Consider the following 21,886-nt stretch of genomic DNA (forward strand, 5'->3'; position numbering starts at 1 on the left):
GCTTAATATGTATTGTTTTTGCAGTAACCGGGGTTTAATATACGAGTATATGCGTATGCATACGTATATACTCGTGTAGGCACGAGTTTATAATGGACGTATTGTACACTGTGACCACTTTGCCCCACCCCATGGGGTAAAGTGGTCATAAATACAAAGGGAAAAGAAAGTGTTATAAACTACTTAAATCAATATTTATTTCTTAAAACTCAATGAACCGTGTTCTTCAATAATGCAATGTAAAATAAAAACAAAAAAAGTTTAAATGTTTAAAGAATTTATTGTATTTATTATTCACCTAAGTTGAAAACCTACTGTTTTATGACCACTTTACCCCACCAGACCCTACAGATTACTAAAAAAACAGTTATTTTCCTTTTCTCACTCATTAAAGTTAGATAAAAGCATTTATTTTTGTACATTTATACAAAGTATGAAACACATAATCAACTTTTTAGACTAAATTTATTTGGGGGTATCTGCAAATGTCTGACCCGTTTCATGGGTAATAGTTCTTCAAAATTTGAGAACCACTGTACTCGAAGGTTAAAAATAGCTATAGAATTAATACATTATTCCCCACAATGTTAAGTTAATGCCACATTATTGCTTTTGACAGAAATCTCCCGAAGTGAAACTGCGACAAGTGTCTAGGGAGTCCAGCGAGGATGGTCATACATCAGGAAGAAGATGCGATTGCGGAGGAAGGCAATGGGGTAAGCCTTCTTCACGACCCTTTCTATTTCAGTGTTTGATTTTTAATTCATTACTTTACGTACATTTTTAGCCCAACGTACTTTCTACGCGTTGTTTTAACGCATCATGATTATGTAAATTCCATTTCGACTTATAGCTCGTATAATAACTGCTTAAGAAGGGAGGCCCTTAATGATACGCAGTTATTGATTTCATCATATCAAAAGCTATTGTTCGTTAGTAGAATGTGTGAAACAAATGTGATTCAAAATATATTATTTTCATTTATAAACTCTGTAAAAATTGACATTATTACATAACATAACAATTATGAAATGCTTATAATTTTGTTGTACGTGTAAGAAATAGGTATTTGTATTATGTTTCTTACACTGTTAAAAATTCAGGAAACTTTTATGGTAAATATTACTGTAAAATGTAGTGTTTACAGTACAGAAAAAAATTTACAGCAAATTGAACGGAAGAAAATAAACGATTGCAGCGCCAATTGATACACCACGTGACTTAAAATACGAAGCATATAACACCGTATTTCCCTTACTCGATGCGTCTCAACCCTTATGGTGGGCAGCAAAGCCGCCACCATTTCAAAGGTCCCGAGATCGAACCTGCAGTTCGAGTTTTGAGTTTTTTAACTCTCGTTTATTCTACCGCAAAATTTTACAGTGAAATAGGAATTTACGGTAATAGTTACTGGCATCATGGATGCCAATAACTTTTACCGTAAAATTTCAGGAATTTTTTTAACAGTGTACTTTACCTACCTAATTTCATGTTAATTAAAAATATGACAATAGGTAATACGGAGTTTATTTTTACACCATTTTTTCACAATGAAGATAATTTTAATCACTGGTAGCAATCCCTAAATTTTGTTCAAATTCTATGAAACTTTTATCTGTGAGTTTCTTCACCAAAAGGAAGCACTTTAAAGGATGCCCCATAAGAAATATAAAGGCTAGGAGCAGAAATGTGACAAGTTACAAGGAGTAAGTTTTTGATCAAAATTTTTGTTTCTCATAACTAAAATTAAAATAAACATGACAATGGATTGCGTCATTTGGAGAAAAACAGATCTGGTTTAAGCATTGCAGAATACAGAATGTAGAATACCTTTGAAAAATTCTACAAATAGCTTTTATAAGTCGGAAATTGGTCTACCGAAAATACACATCATGTGGCTTATCACGTACTTGCCCCGAGCCCTTCAATTCAAAACGCACCCTAGTGTTCAGTTTGCAGTACCACCTACCTAGCAATATTTTAACTATTTCTTAAACATATAGCTGATTCCAGTCCAAAAGTAAAATTGATCCGAAAAATCGAAAGATTCAAGAATATAATTATGCAAGTCATTTTCAATAACTGATACCCATATTCTTGATCGAGATGACCGTCTTTATTTTTAATACATTTAATGAAAAAAGCAAAGCCTGAAACATTTGTCTATATGCTAACTGTCGCATACTTAACGACCTGAGTTCATTAAGACGAAATTAAATCAATCAACGAACAAACCAAAAAAGCAGTTGCTAGCAAATGAAACAGTACAGCCGCAGTACTCCTGGGATTTCCATCATTGACCCTGCGCCATTAATAATATATTTCTTAGAGTAGCTCATGAATGAATGCTGAAGAAAGCATATCAGATAGGAAGTAATGGGTGTAAATGGAAAACAAAAAGAGTGCATTAAAGTTGGCTTTGCTTTATATCTCTCCTGGAAATTTTACAGATTTCGAGTAACGAAAAGTTTTTTTTTTTTTTTTTGCTACAGTATGTTAACAGACTGTAAGCCACCATTACAACTGCACAAATACCTCTGAAATTTCCTTCAAATTCCATTAAAAATTGATTGAATGTGATCATCCGCTTCTGAGTTCACTTAACGATACAAAGCTTAATATTGTTATTTTCAATATTTATTTTAAGCAACCAATCATTATTTTGGTGTTGCCTTTAATCAACTTTTACAAAATATTTCTACTTTAACTTGATACCTTTCCGAATCCTATAAAGTTAAGAAACGCAGTATTATAAATTAAGAGGCAGAGTAATATTAATTTAAAAAAGCAAACAACTGTTTCAAAGCAAAAATCATGGCCACATATCATTGTAAATAAAAGCTTGGGACCAGCCAAAACGTAATTTTAAAGAAAAATAAATGTTCCAAGATTTTACTACTATGTAATTTTTAAATTTCTATGCAATTTTAAGTTTGTATTTAATAACTATATTGGCTCTGTTGGCACAAATGCTTCAAAGGTCTGAAATAGCTTTAGATCTTAGGGCCCTCGCATGATGCGTAACCATTGCGATTACGCTGCGCAATAAAATTGACAACTGTTAAAAAATACCTTTAATAAAATCCTGCTGCTTAGAAACACCTTTCAAATTCTAGTCTTGAAACAGCATTGTTATTTCAAATGTACGCCTTTTAATTGGAAACATTATATTTTCACACATACTCATGAAAAGTTAACTCAAGAGCATACATTATCTTGAGTTGAAATATGCAGATAAAAAATTATGAATCTCATTTCTCCAAACTGTAGTTAACTCAAACTACATTCGCAAACCTGAAAAAGAAAACATGTTTTGAAGCATCAAAGCAGCTTTTTAAAAATATATAATAAACAGACTTTGATGGTATGAAACACCAACACGTATCTCGTTGAATTTACAGGTTTTTTTTCTCCTTACTTTATTTCTCTTTAATTTCAACACGTAATGTACCACTTTTGACTTTATGCTCGAAAAATCAAATAAAAATATTTTATAGCATATGCAAATTTCGTCGAACAAAAACCTTTAAATAACTTCGAACCAAAACGAAAATCGCATTAATATCTTTGAAAAACTAGAAATGCAAAGCCTTTCTGAAAACAGCCAGCATAAAAAGTTTCATTTACATATAAATGGAAAATTATAAAGCCACACAATGATTTTTTTACGTAAAATACCGTTAATAATTTAAACTAGTTTTCCCCAAACTATTTTTGTGGAGATATATTATTTGACTAATTATGATTTTTGTTCTTCAAAGTATTGTGTTATACTTATATAGTATGAAATAGAAAATTTAAAACTAATAATTTTACAGCTATGTTGGCTGCTAAAAATAATGAATAAATTAATTTTCATTGTTAATTTACTTGATTTGTTTTGCATTATTAAGCTAATTTGATTGAAAGTTTAAATAACTTGGCTACATAAAAATGTTAAAAGCTAAATGTTGAAATGCTTATGTTAAAGCAAATACATAATAACATAAATAACATAAAGCAACATAAATTTGATTGCCGTAGTTGAAAATCCGCGTCAGAATTATGCCAATTTTACTACCAAGACAAAACTTGTAATATCTACTTTAAACTGCACCAAAATTTCGGTTCAATGCCTTACATGTTAATAAATAAAAACCAATGGACGAAAACTTTACTTTTTGTAAATATAAGTTTGTTTTTAAATATTTATTTATTTTTTTATATATATATAAATACAGTAAACTCCCGGTTAAACGCGGAATAGGGTGACACAGTAACAACGAATAACCGAATTCGCGAATAATCCACAAAGTACATAAAAAAACGATATTAGTTAATGCAATAGCTTTCGAAAGATCAATAACAGTAGCATATGTAAACTATAGCTAAAATGATAATCGTGTATGAAAAAAATGTATGTAACAGTTGAATGTAGGATAGCTAATTATTGCAAATGGATTAGACACATACCCGAGAAAAATGCTGCAAACAGATTAACTGAAACAGGTTACATCAAAGAATCTTATGGGAGACGAGTTGAGCTTTTTTGAACAAGAATGGTCCGGTCACTCGATTACGCGCGTGCGTCGTGTAGATCTAAAAATCAGTAAATAGAAATGATTTACCAAAGTAAGTAGTGTAAATTAAAAAATTATGTTTCAAGTAGTCGAATTTCGGTGACTATTTAAAGTATGATGTCAGTCGAAGGAATAGGGAAGAAAGAAATAAGAATGTCTAGAAATAGATTTACACTCGTTAAGTTAAAATGTGTGCATTTATCCGAGTTCCGGTGACCATGGAAGGTTTGATGTCAGTGGAAGGGACGGGGAAAAAAAGAAATAGGAATGTCTAGAAATAGATTTTGCACTTGTTAAGTTAAAATGAATGCATTTATCTGCATTCATTTTAACGTAACAGCATTTTTTTTTTTTTTTTTTTTGGACGCATGAAAGGCTGTGGATAATCAAGAGTTTACTGTATAATTAAAATTCAAAACATAAGAATAAATAAATAATTGAAATTATTTATTTTTTACAGAACAGTAGTTCGAAGAAATACGTATTTACATGCTTTAATACTACCAGTTGAAAAATGATGCCAACCTCATTCATGTTTCAAGTTCTTTCGATCTGTGCACCCTTAAAATTATAATGTTGCAATATTCCCACAATCGGAATTACGTTTATAATATCGTTTAAAAAATGTCTTAAGCCTTAAAATTAGTTCTTGAGGTATAACTTTTACTTTTCTGAAGTTTTAATGTTAAAGCTGACAATTTGAAACATTGGTCACCGTTGTCATATTAAAACACAATTTACTTTAATTTGTTAATTACTTCTTATTTTAGTAAAGAACTATTGCGTTTTTGCAATTCTGATGAATACATTTTGAAAAATTAGGTATATTTATAGCCGCACTATTATTATTATTATTATTTTCGAATTTCACTAATTTTTAAAAATATATTGAAGGGTTGAAATTTTCTTATTTTATCAAAACCTTAATTGAAAAATGTCGAACCGAAATCTGGAGGAGACGAATGACGATGTAGAACAAGTTCTTCTCGGACTTGCTTATTTGAAAACTCATATCTATAATTTTTTAGAATCGTAGCCGAATTAGAACAAGAAGTATTCATTGTTTTACATACTATCATTTTCAGTAGAGACACGATGTAATAAGGGCTTTTATTTTGAATATTTTGGTGTACATTTTAAAGATATAGCAAATAAATTTTTTACATCTTTGTGACCTTGCGTGTGTGTGGGGGGGGGTCTCCTTTAATTACAACTAATACTTGCGATTTCAGAATTTGCAAAAAAAATTGAAGATTAAAGTCACAAAATGCGTCGTGTTAAAGCAAATTTGCAAAAATGAACAAAGTCATTAATGTTATAACACACTTAATACAAACAGAATGGGTTAAACCCAAACTTAGCAAGTTTAACACAAAATCTCACTTACTAGAACAACCAATATCGACTTTTTTTTTTTTTTTTTTTTTTTTGTAAAGAGAAGAACCTCTTAAGGCATTGAACTCCCATGAGTATGAAGTTAATAGTTACTTTATCTGTAAAATATTTTCGTTACATAAGGGTTTTTCTCCCCTATGGAGTCATATCGTTGATATCTTTTCCAAGGCTGGATTTCAGAAATGTACTTGGTTAGGTCTAAATTGGTTTTAAACTGAAAACTAAGTTTTAACCATTTATTTCTTATTTTGTGACCTTGAGTGCGCTGTTAAAATTAATTTTCAATGAATATCAGTAAAATTTAAAAACATTCAAAATACTTTTAACAGTCTAAGTGTGGAGGAATTATTGCACAGAGCTGCAGAATTCTTTATTTTGTTTTCATTTAATGTTCAAAGCTTTAAGGCGAATTTTCGTTAGATTTGAGTCGCTGAATCGAAATATGTCATCAGTTTTTCTGTATAAGGTCTACTTTTAGATTATTTTTTTAACATGCTGATATACCCAAAATAATACATTTTAACTCCATTTTATGCACGTCTAAAGATATTTTAGATCCTCCAAAACAAAGATTGCTATCAGTATATTTGCTCTATTATCAGGTGTGGAGACAGAAATAGTTTTGGGGAGGGGGACTGAGAAGTAAAAAATGGCCCCATGTAATTCTTTATAAAAAAAGAGGGGGTTCTCATGAAGTTACTTTAGAATGTATTTACAGAGTCCTAAAGCCAATTTACTTCGAATGTGAAGGTAAAATATCTTTTTTAACAGTTTAAGTCAATTAATTATTAAAATATTACATAATTTCACCAAAATGGTAATTTCTAAGTATTGCACACGATATTACTTAGAAACCTTATGTTTCTGTTGTTATTTTAAAACAGAATAATCTTTCTTTTTTTTAATCAAAAGAAGAATTAATGAATTAATAGTGATATTACGTACCATTGAATTTGAAATTCGTAAGTTTTATGTACTCTTTTACACTGGCTGTCAACCACCAACCGTAGTAGTATTACTCCCACAGCAAACCAAACGGATTTAATTCAGATATGCTTTATGCGTGGTTTTTTTTTTTTTTTTTTTGAGAAATAGTTTGAAATTGTTTACCTATGTCATGAAGAAATAAATTTAAAAATAGAAAATGGTATAAATATTCTGTTATCTTTTTGTGGGGTGAAATGACTTCTCTCAGCGCCCCTCCAAAATCAAAAACAAAAAATCCACAACCGCCTATTAGCAGTCTTTACTCCAGTTACGTCCAGGAAAATTCAAAAGATGGAGCATCTGGCAAATTTAGTAGCAATGCTTGTGAATTCTTGCTGTGCGGATGTTCGCTTGGCGTGATATGCAGCGAATTGGATTGCTGAATATAATATTTGTATAATATAATAATAACCCCATGTTTTGATTTTTTATTTGATCTATGGATTTAATCTAAACCAGTATATCGTCTCTTTAATGAAAATGTTATATCTTAGAAATTTGAGAGCTAGGTTTAAGTTAGTAAGATCAATAAATCCTAATTCACATGAAATCAGTTGAAAATACTACGGTAACAAAATAAAATGTTTCCGGTGTAATTAATGTTTGTGATAAATACACAAACTCTTAATCCTTCGCAGTTTGCAATATTTTTAAAGTACTATTGGCGTGTTTCCGAAGCAATCGTCGCACCTGTTGTGATAACCTATTTTGCAGGTAGGGTCCGAAAATATTTTGTATAGGGCTTGTGACTCCTTCTGATGTTGATTAAAGTATGATTGTGCATGACAGCAATCGTAATTAATTTTGAAATCATAAAGGTAAATTATTAGCTAGTTGGTTTTCGTTTGTTTTCTCGAACTTCTAAAACGGAGTTTGATCATTCGAGCCAAAACTAATATAAGCATAATCCAACTTTGATATAAAAATGTTTTCAAATATATATGATAAATAATGCTGTTTCAAAAAGCATATGGGTATTATCAATTACAAAAGTATGAGCGACATGCGGCAGCAATCATGCCTCAAGTCTGAAAATATTTTATTGCTTGACTCCTACTAATGTTGGTTAGAAAAGTGTGGTTTTTTATGCGACATCCTTCATACTTCATTTCGAAATCAGAAAGGCAAATAAATAGCGTATTGATTTTCGTTCTTTTTTTCAACCTTTTAAAACAGTTTGGTCATTGGAGCCAAAACTGAGATCAGCATAATCCCGTCTAAAGTTTTTTTACTAAATATATCAAACAATGAGGTTTCGAAAAACATGTGAATATAATCCAGCTACTTATAGCACCGGCTATGCAACTGCTAAACTCTCAGCAAACTTTCTTAAAGAGGCTTTTCGTATTTGCAATACAACCCTTAAAGCTCGGAATTTATTGATTTCTACTCCGGAAAACCCATTCATTCCGAAAGAAACTAAAACTTCCCCCATCGTAGTTTTTACAATGCTGTTTGAGGATTTGCTAACCAGGATAACGCAAATGACATCTCCTCCAACATGGGGAATTTCCTTCCCCTGCGCAGCACTTTCTATTTTACCATGAATATTTATGAGAATGCATTGTCACCAGGAGCTAATTCCTTATATGTCTTCTGCGTGCGAGCTGTTAAAGTTTCAGCCGATGAATTCAATTCCAATTTTAATTTTGCTTCTTGATATCTATCAACATTTATTTCACCAAGTTTGGAAAATAGAGGATCAGCACGGAACAATTTCTTTCTGTCAGACTTATTTAGCTGTTCTAATTAAGAACAGAGGCACTTCTAAGAGCAGTACCTTAAATAAAGCAATCATATGAGCAGTTTGGACTTCAACGTAATTTCGATCGATACACTGAGCCTAAGTTTTAATTAAATCTCTTGCAAATATTACATTATTCTGGTGCTTTTCTAGTTAGTTCCTTCAAAGTAATTAAAGGCAGGGTGGGTATCATCTTGCCTAAGAGGTGCTATTGTCCCACGTGTTTTAGGGTAATAACGAGAGGTGCACTGAGCGCTAAGCGATTTAAATTACAGTAATTTTCATTCTAATTCGGTTCTCTCTAAATATGGGGTGGGGAAATCTTTTGTATGATCATCAAAAGGGTTTAGTGCAAACGGTTTCGCAAATTAAACCCTTGAGATTTAATGAATAGCACCATGTTGGATATGATTAGCCATTCGGCTCACACAAAAATTGATTTTAAACGTTTGATATAATGCTGTAACATAACTCCACGTGAGATTATCGTTTTACCTAAATCAAAGTTAGGAATATAGCAGGCAAATAACCAAATTCCTAAAATGTTCGTTTTTAACGGGAAAGAATGAATGAAGAAAACTTTTCTTGGTTGTAGGTACTCATAGAGTGCGCCTGGTTAATTTTAAAATGAAACACAATAACGTATTATCTACTAGAGCAATTGTTATTTATTTATAAATCAGTAAATAGACACTTACGAACCGATTTAACCAGATGCTTCTCTTACACATTTTAAGGTCAATTTTTCAACTCTGTTGGTTCACTTCCAGCAATAATCAGTTGGATTTATTGCTTTCAGCTCAGGCATTCAGGCTTGTTTGCATAAACCTTGGATCCAGAGGGTAAATATTACTTGGCAGCAACTCGCAAGGTTTGTGGGGTCAATTAACATCATGACTGTTGGAAATTATTCTACCAGCGAAACGTTCTTTGAACAAAATGATGGTTTTTTGTTAATGTGTCCCATTCTTCTCAAAAATGTCTTTGTTTCAAGTACAAATCATCCAATTGACAAACGTCAAACGTTGAGGATGTCAATTTGAACTAGGAACAAGATTTTTATTTGGAGTACCTCCCCCTTCGATAAGTAGTTTTTCAGGTCAAGGGAGTGCATTAATAGTTGATATCCACGCAACCTATTAATAGTAACCAATTTAATTAAAATACTGATTTTCAATCCAATTAAATAATTTCTTAGTGCTAGTCAATTTTTCACTTAGCATGGACTGCCTTGGAGACTTGACTAGTTCAGAATTCTTGAATCTGATATACGTTATTTTCCATAATTGCCTCAAAAAATCAGTCTGCTTAAGAGTCTAACTTAATTATTTCTCACTAAAAAAACTTGATTTTTAATTTCCAAGTACAAGGATGGTGAACCTTTATGGATCAACGTGTCATTTTTTCTAAACAAAGGATTTAGAAGGTATAGGCGTGACGTCAAACAATTTTGGCTTGTGAGTACAGTTGGCTCTCTGTTTAACGACTTTCAAGGGACCACAAAAAATCGTCCTTAAGTAGAAAGCGTCCTTTAATAGAATGCTTTTGAAACTATAGTGGACCATCTGGGATCGTGAAAAACCGTCGTTAAATAGAGAAAGTCGTTAAACAGAGCGTCGTTAAACAGAGAGCCAACTGTATTGTGAATATAATCAGTGGTATATACGCCGTACTCTCAAACATTTTTTTCGACAAATAGCGTATACCCTCAAGCTTCTAAAATTTTCATACTATGACATATTATGTATATAGTCGCCTACACATCTTGTGCGTAATGGATTACTGGGAGTATACCCGCAAAAAAACTGATGGGAACATCACTGAATATAATAAAACTAATACTAACAACTCAAAACTCTTTATTTACTACGAAAAAAATTATTTTGTACTGTATTGTAGTAAATGTTCTAGTTATACAAGTAGTTCAAATTAAAGTAGCATCGTGACTTAAGTGGTCGCTGGTTAGATGATTATAAAATTAAATGTCCTCACAGTGAATGTGATTGAAATCTCATCAAAAATAACCCTGTTGTAAAAATTTCCCCGCCAAGAAAACCTTTTACTTTTCCGCACAAAAAAGAAAACCTGCATCCTAAACCCAAAAACCCTCAGCAATAAAAAGTTATGATATCTAGTTTGCCCGCCAAATATCTCAAACTATCATCCTTCCTCTTCTCCTTTTTCATCACAGCTACTTCCATTAGAACCTCCTCCCACCTTCAACTCCTCAGAAATATGGATACATCTTTTCAATTGTTTATCTTGCTTGGCGGGAAGCTTTTTGCTCACCAAGCAACCACTTCACTTTGAAAAGCTTCCCGCCAAACAAGATAAACAATTTAGAAGATCTATCCATATTTCTGAGGAGTTGAAGGTGGGAGGGAGTTCTAATGGAAGCAGCTGTGATGAAAAAGGAGAAGAGGGAGGATGATAGTTTGGCAGATACTTGGCGGGCAAACTAGATATCATAACTTTTTATGGCTGAGGGTTTTGGGGTTTAGGATGCAGGTTTTCTTTTTTGTGCGGAAAAGTAAAAGGTTTTCTAAAAAAAGGTTTTCTATTGGCTGCTTACGTTTGGTTTCCTTGGCAGGGCAGGACGCTCCTGCGTCCCGTGATAAGCGGCAGGCATAGTATTAAGATTCTGGGGTCTCGATAACATAAAAAAATATATAATTTAAAATTATCTGTATTCGATGATTCATAAAATAAATTAAAGCTTTTGAGACAAATGTATCCAATAATGGTCTCTTAATTTAAATGGTTAAAATGTACAGTTTCTCTGAAGCAAGGTCGAAATGATGTGTTACTATCGAATATTCCAAGTACCCCTAAATGCTTAACGACTTTATAATCTTCTTATGCTTCATCTTATACTAAGCTTCTGATGTATTATAAATACTTCATCATCTTAAATAAGTATACTGCCTCATTCTACAGTACGTGATAGTGAAATATTCCTTACGTAACGCTAAATCTCGAAATATTTAAATTCTTTTCACTGTAAAAATTCAGAAAACGAAACTGTGTAACATATTTTACCCTCATTTGTATTTTTACTTTGAAAAAAAAAATATTCGAGATTTAGCGTTACGTATGGGACATTTACCAGCCAAATACTCTGGAATGACCATTCAATTTTGCTTATGATTTTAACCATCACTAAAGAAGAGCATTAATAATATACTTATATAAACTTAACAAAAAGTATTTGCATTTCAACGCTATAAAACTAATACCTATTGAGAAAAACTTTTCTCTTGGTACGAAAAGATAACCAAAAAGTATCATTATTTTATAGAAAGAAGTGTTAAACGCTACTGAAGCAGAAAAAGCAGTTTAGCATGTAATCAACGAAAAGAAAACCCAAATATGTTTTGTGGCAATTTACAAAATGTCCTCGGTTGTACTATGTTTTTCTTTTAACAAAAGCTAAAGAAAGCTCCTTCCTTCCATTACAATAGGGCAAGTTGCGCCTTTTGTTTCCCTTGATCGCGTCATAAGCACATACTAAGAGATAAATGCTTAAAGTCGCATTCAAGTTGTGTCATCCAAACAGAAGTGCAGAAAAAGTCGTTTTGTAATGCTTCTCATTTTTTATAGAAACAAGATGAAAGAAATCAGATGTTTTTGAAGAGTTTTATTAGTGTTCCTGCTCGTACAAAAGAATAAGTAACTTTTTGTGGCTGGCGAGCTCGAAAATAAGAGCAGTTAAGGTGCTGATAGTTGTACCTGATCATGAGACTTAACTACTTTTTAACTAATAGAAACTGAATCAAACCAAAGCCATATTGTTGTTGAAATACTAAATCACTTGACACGTTAATCTTATTTATCGCGTGATACGTGGTTACGTAGTTAGACATTTTTTTCTTTCATGACGGGATGTTCAGATGTTCGTTGCTGATTAAATTCAATTAAAAACGACAATATTACTAACACCACTCATTATTATAAGCTATCTTGCTCATATACTGTAATTTCAAGAAGATTCTTCTGCAGTGGTTTCCAAACTGTAGGGTGTCCCCTCCCCTAGGGCGGCACAGAATTATTGCAAGGGGTCACGCAGCTGTTACCTAATTTTTTTTCTTAAAAAAAGTCAAATTGATGTAAGAATCAGAAAAATGGCATCGCAGTCGCATTAGGGTATCAGTGCTCGCACGCACCTGTCACGTTAGCATTGTATTAATATTTCACCAATGTATTTTTAAAATCTATTTTCTGTACATTTGTACGATTTAATGAATGTAGTAAAACTATCAATACTACTCATACTACGATATAACAACTATCTTTTTCTACATAAAAGTACCTTTACTGTATTGTTTTTCTTGTCCATTACCTGTAACACTGGGACAGCATTTATGAACTCAGATTACTAAAAGTGAAACAGGGTTTAAAACAATTGTTATATGCAAAAAGGGTGCGCAAGTATAAGAAGTTAGGAAACACCTGATCTATTACATTGTTTTTTAAATGAGGATAAGACCTCTTTCATACAAGGCAACTTAGTTGAATCAACTTTCGAACGGGCGGTTATCAGGAAGTGTAATTTAGTAGAAAAATGAATTAATCACCTCGCATACTTCACACGACAGTCATCTCATCAGACACACCTGCCCCCCTTCCGCTGTCATTCTCATCCCGATGAGCTGAATCAACTTGTTAGTTCATTCAACTTATCGGGGCATGTCTAAGCGTTTGTCCTACAAACAAGTAAACTAGTTGAGTCAACTCGGTTCTGTTTTAACAGCGTTGCAAAGCAGCTGTTCGAATAAATTCGACTTATTAAAAGAAAAGTTGGTTCAACTAAGTTGCCTTGTATGAATACAAAGAAAATCGCCATTCAGCTAGTTGACAGGCAAAGTTTTCGAAACATTTATTCAACCCACCACTTCGTGTGTAGGAGGCATTAGACGCAACTTTGTATCCTTTCAAAAATAATGTTCTCAGAAAAAAATACATAAAATGCTCAATCGCATGATTTGCATCAAACTAAATATTTCGATTAGCTGTTGCAATTGCTTAGTGCTTGCTTCATACTGATAACGTCAATAATATTTTTTTTTCATTGATTGTAAGTGCATGCCACAGATTCTGCATAATTTTATTATCACACTCGTGTTACATTTTTTTTTTTGATTGGTTGCTATTTATTACCTAATTAAAAATGACTTTAATTAGGTTGAAGTAATTTTCAATTAGGTAATAAGAGGTAATAACTAAAAAAGATCATGATTTGTTGATTGCACTCTGACGCAAGAGGGAACAGGAAAACTATCACTCGCTGTTGTTCTAACACCATAACAATGAACAATCGCAACAGGAAAGCCACCAAACTTTTTTGTGACTGTCACTACCGGTTTGAAAACAATATTAGACTACAAAATGTTAAAAACTAATGTAAAACATTGTAAAATCTTTGATTTTCTCTCTCCAGGTAGTACATTAATTTGCGGTGGAAGAACTTCAGGAGAAGAACAACCAGAAAGGCAGCATGAACAGTGTCCAGACATATTGAAGAGAGATAGCTGCCATTGCCATTCTTCCATCTCCTTAGGCATGGTAATACAAGTTCATGATATTTCGCTCATACAGTTACAAACTTTACTGAATAAGTACTGTTTGTTGCTACTATTTCTTATACATTGAATGAGAAAAATCTATTGACGTTCTTTACAAATTATCCATGTAATATCTATTTAAAAAGGGAATTTTAAGTGAAGAACTTAATTTTGGAATTTTTATGCAAAATTTACAGATAAAACTACTAGATTTCTAAGTATACCGGCTTTTTATCTAAAAATCATGTTCGGAATTCTGTACATTTTTAGCAAAGTAATAGCTTAAACAATCCTTAAAAAAAAAAAAAGACAGCCCCATCAGAAACTAAATTTACAATCCCAAGCCAACTCCTCCCCCCCCTCACAGTTTCACTACAGTGCAAGGCAGTATTAAGGATTCAAATATGTTTCAAAATACAGCACTACATTTTCATTTATGATTAAAATTAAAATGCATATTGTTCTCTCCCCATTTTAATATCCGCATTGCTCATTCAATCTAAAACACCTATCATAAATGGATATTCTATCATGAAGACGATACAAGTGGCATTTAAAGAAAATAATCGCGCAAACATCGGCTAATGACATAAAACAGAACGGTTGAAAATTCTAACATGACGTCCAAGATGTTTTCCCGTAACGTAACAGCGTGAATTAGTGATATTGTACAAGCAATTTTAACACCACACAATAAAAACAACGTAAAAAAACTTGTAGAAAATTTGAGGAAAAAAAAAACACTCAGAAAATAATTTCTGGCTATGGCCTTGCTGCTAAGGTAGAGAGCACAATCGCTAATTCTGCACTCAACTTATCATATGTTCTTATTTTCCCACAAGCTTGATTATAACTCATGCATATAAATTTTGGGAAATTGTTCTAACTAACCACATTTTTTTTTTTTTACAGCGAACCGCGGAGACGGATGTGGATAGATCTGCTAATCTAGGAGCAGTAATGTATGGTAAAAAAGTCCTTTCCTCAGACACTGCTGATTTTTGTAGCAGGAGTTGCCCTAGCCCGCCTCAAATAACACTTACCACTTTTCAGTCAAAATCTGAGCTACCTATCCGACAAACCATCATTGGTCCCAAACTCGAAACTGTCATAAATGGCCATGGTGACGACAGCTGAGACCAAACGTGATGTTGTATTGGTATTAAACGAACGTACACCCAACTATGGGCTCGGACAGATGAACCCAAGGAACGTATGTTTTAAGTACCAAAAGGATTCAGAAAACATAATGCTTTCAGTGCTCACAATATATTATGAAAGCCTTGTGGTGGCTATTGTTGCTCGCATGTATAATAAAATGTGATTAATAGTATTTTTATGTAAATGCATTTGCATGCTTTGTCTTGTTGTATCACGTTATCAGACTGCTACAAGTGATCATGTAAGCGATGGCGTATCTACAGATTTACATAACTTTTTCTAAGAATCTTCCACCATTTCGCAGACACGGATATATTTAATGTGTTTTTAGGAGCGGGACAAGATATCAAAAATTCATCGATCCAAGATAGCGTGTTATGAAAAATGTGTTATGTTCTACATAAAATACAGAACAGTTCTACGAAAGAAATATTATATGGTGCATTACAGAAACTTGCTTTTATGGAGACTACGCAAAAAAAGTACTTCATGAGTGCCCTGAATTTTATACTGAAATGTATATGTATATATCTATCACAAAATGTTAATTTTATGAATGAAAAAATTATGATTACATTTGAAAATGTTTAAAACAAATGTTATAAAAATATTCATAGTAAATATTTTTGTTTTGTTCATCAAACGGTTGCTACCATTATTACTGTGTGGCCAATATTTGTTTTTCGAAAGCACTTTTGGAAATTTCACCAGGAAAATCATTCTGCTCAGTACAAAATATATTTCTAACGCTATTACGAATGAAAAAAGTGAAATAACTATATTTGAGCCCAAATTGTTTTTATGAATATTGTTCTTATAAAAAAAATTCTCAATAGTACTTAAAATTTTTCTGTTTCAAATTTAGGTTTAATTCAAAACATGCATTGAAAAACGTACAGTAAAGGCAGTTTTAATTCATATTTTCAACGAGTCAACGTTTTTCTTTTTTACTTATTTTATTTATTTATTTATTTATTATGATTAACCCTTGCGCCATTAGTACTAATAATCTAAAAAATAAGTTTTTTTCTCCGGTTATTTTCTACAGCAAAAATCAAATGATATTAAACAGTCGGCGAGGTTTACACTGTCTGAATCCATTTTAGCGACATATTTTTTTAAAAAAATACATGTAATGAAATTGAATTCCTTATTTGATATTCTTACTTAATCGAACTACCTTCATTAGAACCCGCATTTAATCCTCCGCTTGACATGAGAAAATTCATCTATGATTATCTGCACCAAAGGAATTTTCATTTCTATTACAAAAAAATATATATATAATCAAATATTGCACTTTTTAATATTTTTTCACCAAATTAGTACTTCTTATCTCTATCTTTAATGCTCACTAAGTGATTAAACTGCTTTTTAACCCATCTGTTAATCAATTATCACTAGAAATATCAGCAATTTTTTATTTGTGAGGTTAAATCCGAAATAACTCGTTCACTGACCTCTTTTGATTTAATTACTAACCAAATTCTGACTATAGAGTTTCGGAAATTTCGTTAAGGATAAAGTAACGGTAGATTTATATTATCAAAATATTCTCACTTGGTAAATTAAAAAGCAGTTCATGCTTCAAAAAATATATTTTGTGCTGTATTCATCAAAGTAATTCATTTTAAATTCATTGCATCTTATTTTATAGTAAAAATAAATTGTTTAACATTTTTGTGAGCATCTTTATTTACCAAAAATACTGCGTATTATTAATAACAAGTAAAGAACAATATAAACTTTAAATAACTATAACTAACTTCAAATTATTTTAACCGCTTAAGAGTCTTATTCCAGAATAAGACGGTAGCAATCCACTTCGGATTCACATCATAATTTCTCCCTCAAACCTTCTTCGTTCGTAGAATGTCTATGCGAAGACTGTTTCAGAAAGAAGTTATGACGTCAATCGAAAGCGGAATGATTCCGTGCGGGAGCTGAAATAAGTCCCTAAAATTTTCTTGAGAAGAAACTATTGGACTAGCACTGATTTACAGTCTAGGCATGCAAAATATAAGTAATGCGTGTTCAACAAGATAATAATTTATACATTTTACAAAAGTTTGAAGTATATAAAAATGTCCTTTTCACATGTTACAAAAGCACTGAGTCAATTCTGATGTACAACATAAATGATATGAAATATCAATGAAATTGACAGTACATTCATTGTGTAATATTCATTATGTAATGGTTTTTATGGGCACTAAATAAAATAATTTCGTATTTATACAGTTTAATTATTTCCTTAAAACTTCAAATCTTAAATGAAGTCATTTTTACTAAAATATGCTCTACTTCTTAAAATATAAGCATTTAAAAATAAAATAATCGAATTTAGCAAACACACTTGTGCAAGGTCAACGATTAAAAACTTCTGAAATTCTTAAATATCGCTGTTGATGTAGTTAATCGCAGTATCGTTGATTTGCAATGCAAACAAAAGTAAACATCGGGAAAAAATTCTGCTTCACTGATATTTTAGTTTACATACAGGGTGAAAATTTAGCTAGAAATTTAATATTCAAGGTATGTTGATGAAGATCTATGCTTAAGCTCTTAAGTTTTGGATTCTTCAATGAAATTTTGAACATAATTTTAATACATTGCACTGCTCTGCGATTACTTTCTACCACTCTGAATCAGTTTTGCAAAACTGAACTGCATATTTTTAATCATTTTGCTTCGTTGGAAATTTACTATGAGACGTAACCGAAATCTGAGTACTGAAAAACGTCCATAGAATATATGTAAACGAGATCTTACGTTTGTTGAAACTACTTTTGAGAAGTGAATTCAACGTTTTCAAAATTCGGTATAACAAAATTATCCCGGGAAAAAGAGAAAAATCAGTGAATACTATATTATGACTAACTAAGGGGGTCATGCTATAACCGAAATCTAAACTACAACTTTCTTAATTTTAAATAATTATTATATACTGCTTCATGAATTTTTCTTGCTTAGTGCCAAAAGATTCAACACTTTTTAACTATTAGTAGAGCATTTAAAAACAGAAAATTGTGGATCAAAGTTATCTAAAATTACTTGACATCTAAACTCAAAGGAAATATTTTCTTATTATAACTTCAAAATATTAAACTTTGTTACAAAAATCAGCACATGTTAGTTCCAAATTATTAGCCAAATTCTTCATCGCCGCCGCTCAGAAACACATACACGTTCTCACCTTTTCTTTCAAATTATGGTAATGTGGGGAAAAGTGAAGTAGTTAAAATGACTTTTCTTTTTTTTTTTTTTTTTTTTTTTTGAAAATGATAGGAAATTTTATTTGAAAAATAGAGTACATAAACAGGGAACAATTACTTATAAAAGAGAACTTGTATTGAAACATTATTTTTAAATTTTTAGCAGTAAATTGTTACCAAATGAAATTGAAAAACTATCACTTTGCCCCATTTCACGGGGAAAAGTAACACTGAGAATATTTTTTCTAATGAAATACTTTTTATTAGTTTATTCAAAATATTTTTTCTTTCAAAAAATTTTCAAAACCAGTGGCTACACGATTAAATTAATTAATTGATGAAATAACTATTAAGATGAATTAAGGAATGATTAAATAACAAATTGGTGAGTGATGAATAAATAACAGTTATTTCATAAATAAATGTTTAAGAATTTATTAATATGTAAATGAACAAATCAATGGATATGCCAATAAATAAGTAAATAAATAAAAAGAATAAACAATTCCACATTGCTCCATTCACTTTGCCTCGTATGTGCTCTACAGGTTGTCACACAATTAAAATCAAAATATGCTTAATAGTTAGTAAATAAGTGCTCTATTGAACATGAGTAAGTCTCAAGTAATATTAGAGAGGTTAATAACTACCACACAGTACTACCAAAAAAAATTTAAATTTATAATTGACTTGTATTATCATGTACCTTGATCTTAAGAGGCAACATTTTTGCATTGGAATCAACATGTTTGATAACAATTTCACTTTTGCCCACTATTTCACTTTATCCCAGATTCTCCTACTAAATTACACTGTAAAAAAATTCAGACACGTTACTGAGTATTTCCGTGTAACGTTTCGGGATTTTAATGGTTTTCATTCACTTCCTGGAAATATGAAGTATCACTGTCAAAAAGTTTCCTGAATGGCTACAAGTTGCAGGAATGCAGACTTCTCTCTGTTGTAAAAAATATTTATAGCTCCCAGTTTAAAGATTAACTGAGAGTATTTATAAGGTGTATCGACTTTAATACAATTACGGCTCGTCCTGACTGATTAAGCTCCCAAAGGGAGTCTTTGGACTATTGAGCTTTGCAAGAATTGCAATCATGACTTGCAATTCTGGCTTAATACTGCTTCTGGAGCTGTTATGTTATTCCTATCTCAGATGCCTTTGAATGCTAAAGGCACGACTTGAAGGCTCTAAACTTGAAGGTTTCAGGATTTTTCAGGATAATTTCAAGAAGGTTACTGAGTTTAAGGGGAAAACTTTCCTGGTTTTTGCGGGATATGTTACTGGCTGAAAATGAGCACATCAGCTAAGCTGCCTATTATTTTCCAGGAACGTTTCTGAATCGTTTTTACAGTGTATGGATGAAAATGTTTTAGTCTTTAAAACAATATGCCGCATCTTTCTTTTCGCAACTTAAAATTCCTAACTGTGACTTCTAGAGAAGACATTTTAAATTCATCATCTTCATTATAAGAAAAAGTTTGCTATAACCTCTCTTAAGATTAGTGCTGAAAATCATTCACCTTAAATTGTACTTTGCTACAACCCCTTTCAAAAACTTCACTCCTCTGAATACAAACTTTACAGAAATTGATGGAAGTAGGGAAATGTGGGACAAAATGAAGAAACGGTGGGCAAAGTGAAAAGGTAAAATATTTTCAGTTTTCAGCGCCACCTATTCAACAAGATTTCAACTCATTTCTTGAAGGTATATTTAGTTCTACTCAAACAATAAATAGCTGCAAAGATCAAGGCAAATAATAATATAAGTCATTTTCAAAATTTGATACATGTTGTAATATTTTGTGGTTTATCAAAAATATTTTTGCTGTTATAAAATAATATAGTTTTTTAATTAACATTTTTTAAGTATAAATTGAGATCTACTGACGCACAATGAAATTCTTATTTTGTTAATATCAAGCATGTTTTATTTTTAAAGGTTTAAGACAATTATTTGTCAAGTGCACACGAGGAAAACTGAATAGGTCAAGGCGAAATAATTCATTTCGTTTACTTATTCCTTCATTTACTAAAACCAGTGGTCACTAGGGGAGCGATGTGTTCGGTTCTTACTTGGTGATTTCCACCTATTGGTAACATCCAAAGTGGATTCAAATTTTACAGAAAGCAAATACTTTAATTATGGAAATGTTACTCAATATACATTAAATTATACTTAATCATATTTTATCGAAAATATAGAGCACGATGTTGCGAGGAGAGGAATGTTGCATATACGTCTATAACAGATTTTACAAAAAATACTTTCGTAATTTATGCTTAACTTTTAATTTAAAATTTTGTTACGCCACATAGAAAAAAAATTAGTTGTTTCTGAAAATTGCGACTTTTTGTTTACAAAAAACATTTTTCCTTTTTCGGTCAGGAAAGAGGGGGTAAAACCAAATATTAGCACACCAGCTGACAACAGGGCTAGGAACGCAACTACAAAATCACTTGCGGATTGTTTCATTAATTAATTCATTCACCTTACATTCATTTGTTATTTCACTTACTCTTTCGTTCAATTATGTTATTATTCATTCACTATTTGATTCACTGATCTTTTCCTCTAATACAATAGTTCATTCATTTCTTCGTTTATTGCTTCATTATTAATTCATTCATTCATTGATGGGATGAAAGATATTTTATAATAAAATGAAAAATATTTCAATAAAAAAGTATTTCATTTTTCTTTTCGCCTCATTCAAAAAAGTGAAGTTTTTTCACTTGTATTTAAAGGCAAAAATTTACTTTTATTATAAAATTCCTTATTTTTCATGTACAGCAATTTTCAAAACAAATTTCAAATTAGTTCACTTTGAAAAAGGATAGTTATCTTAACTATTTCACTTTATCCCACGTTCCCCTACAACAATACCGTCGGAAGCTTTAGATCTAGATTAAATGCAGCCTCAATAAAATATACTTCTGACAGGGTTAAGTTACTTTTCAATTTATTTCAAAGAAAGAAAACTAGAATTTGTAAAATTAGGAAGTGCTGCTAAAAATAAAGTAGAATTATTTTGAATCAAACACTGCATAATAGCTGAAAACAGTTTCAAGACAATTCTCTATAACCTAGTTAAACCTAAAAATAACATTCTGTTATCTCGAACTGGAACTAAAATTAACGCCTTATTAAGCAACGACTACATTCTTAAAATCCCACTAATTGAGTCGTTGACCATAGCACAAGTTAAATAAATATTAATTGGAAAATATATTGAATACATGACGATGTT

At 31.4% G+C, this 21,886-nt stretch overlaps 1 long non-coding RNA gene across 1 annotated transcript; it reads left to right on the forward strand.

Moving 5' to 3' along the window:
* The first annotated feature begins 659 nt into the window (after nt 1-659).
* On the forward strand, nt 660-17,607 carry LOC129218693 (uncharacterized). The gene is made up of 3 exons (XR_008580363.1): nt 660-716; nt 14,123-14,247; nt 15,159-17,607. It is a non-coding gene; the product is annotated as an uncharacterized LOC129218693 (long non-coding RNA).
* Nucleotides 17,608-21,886: the final 4,279 nt, after the last annotated feature.

This window comes from Uloborus diversus, chromosome 3 (assembly GCF_026930045.1).
Source record: "Uloborus diversus isolate 005 chromosome 3, Udiv.v.3.1, whole genome shotgun sequence".
Taxonomy (NCBI): domain Eukaryota; kingdom Metazoa; phylum Arthropoda; class Arachnida; order Araneae; family Uloboridae; genus Uloborus; species Uloborus diversus.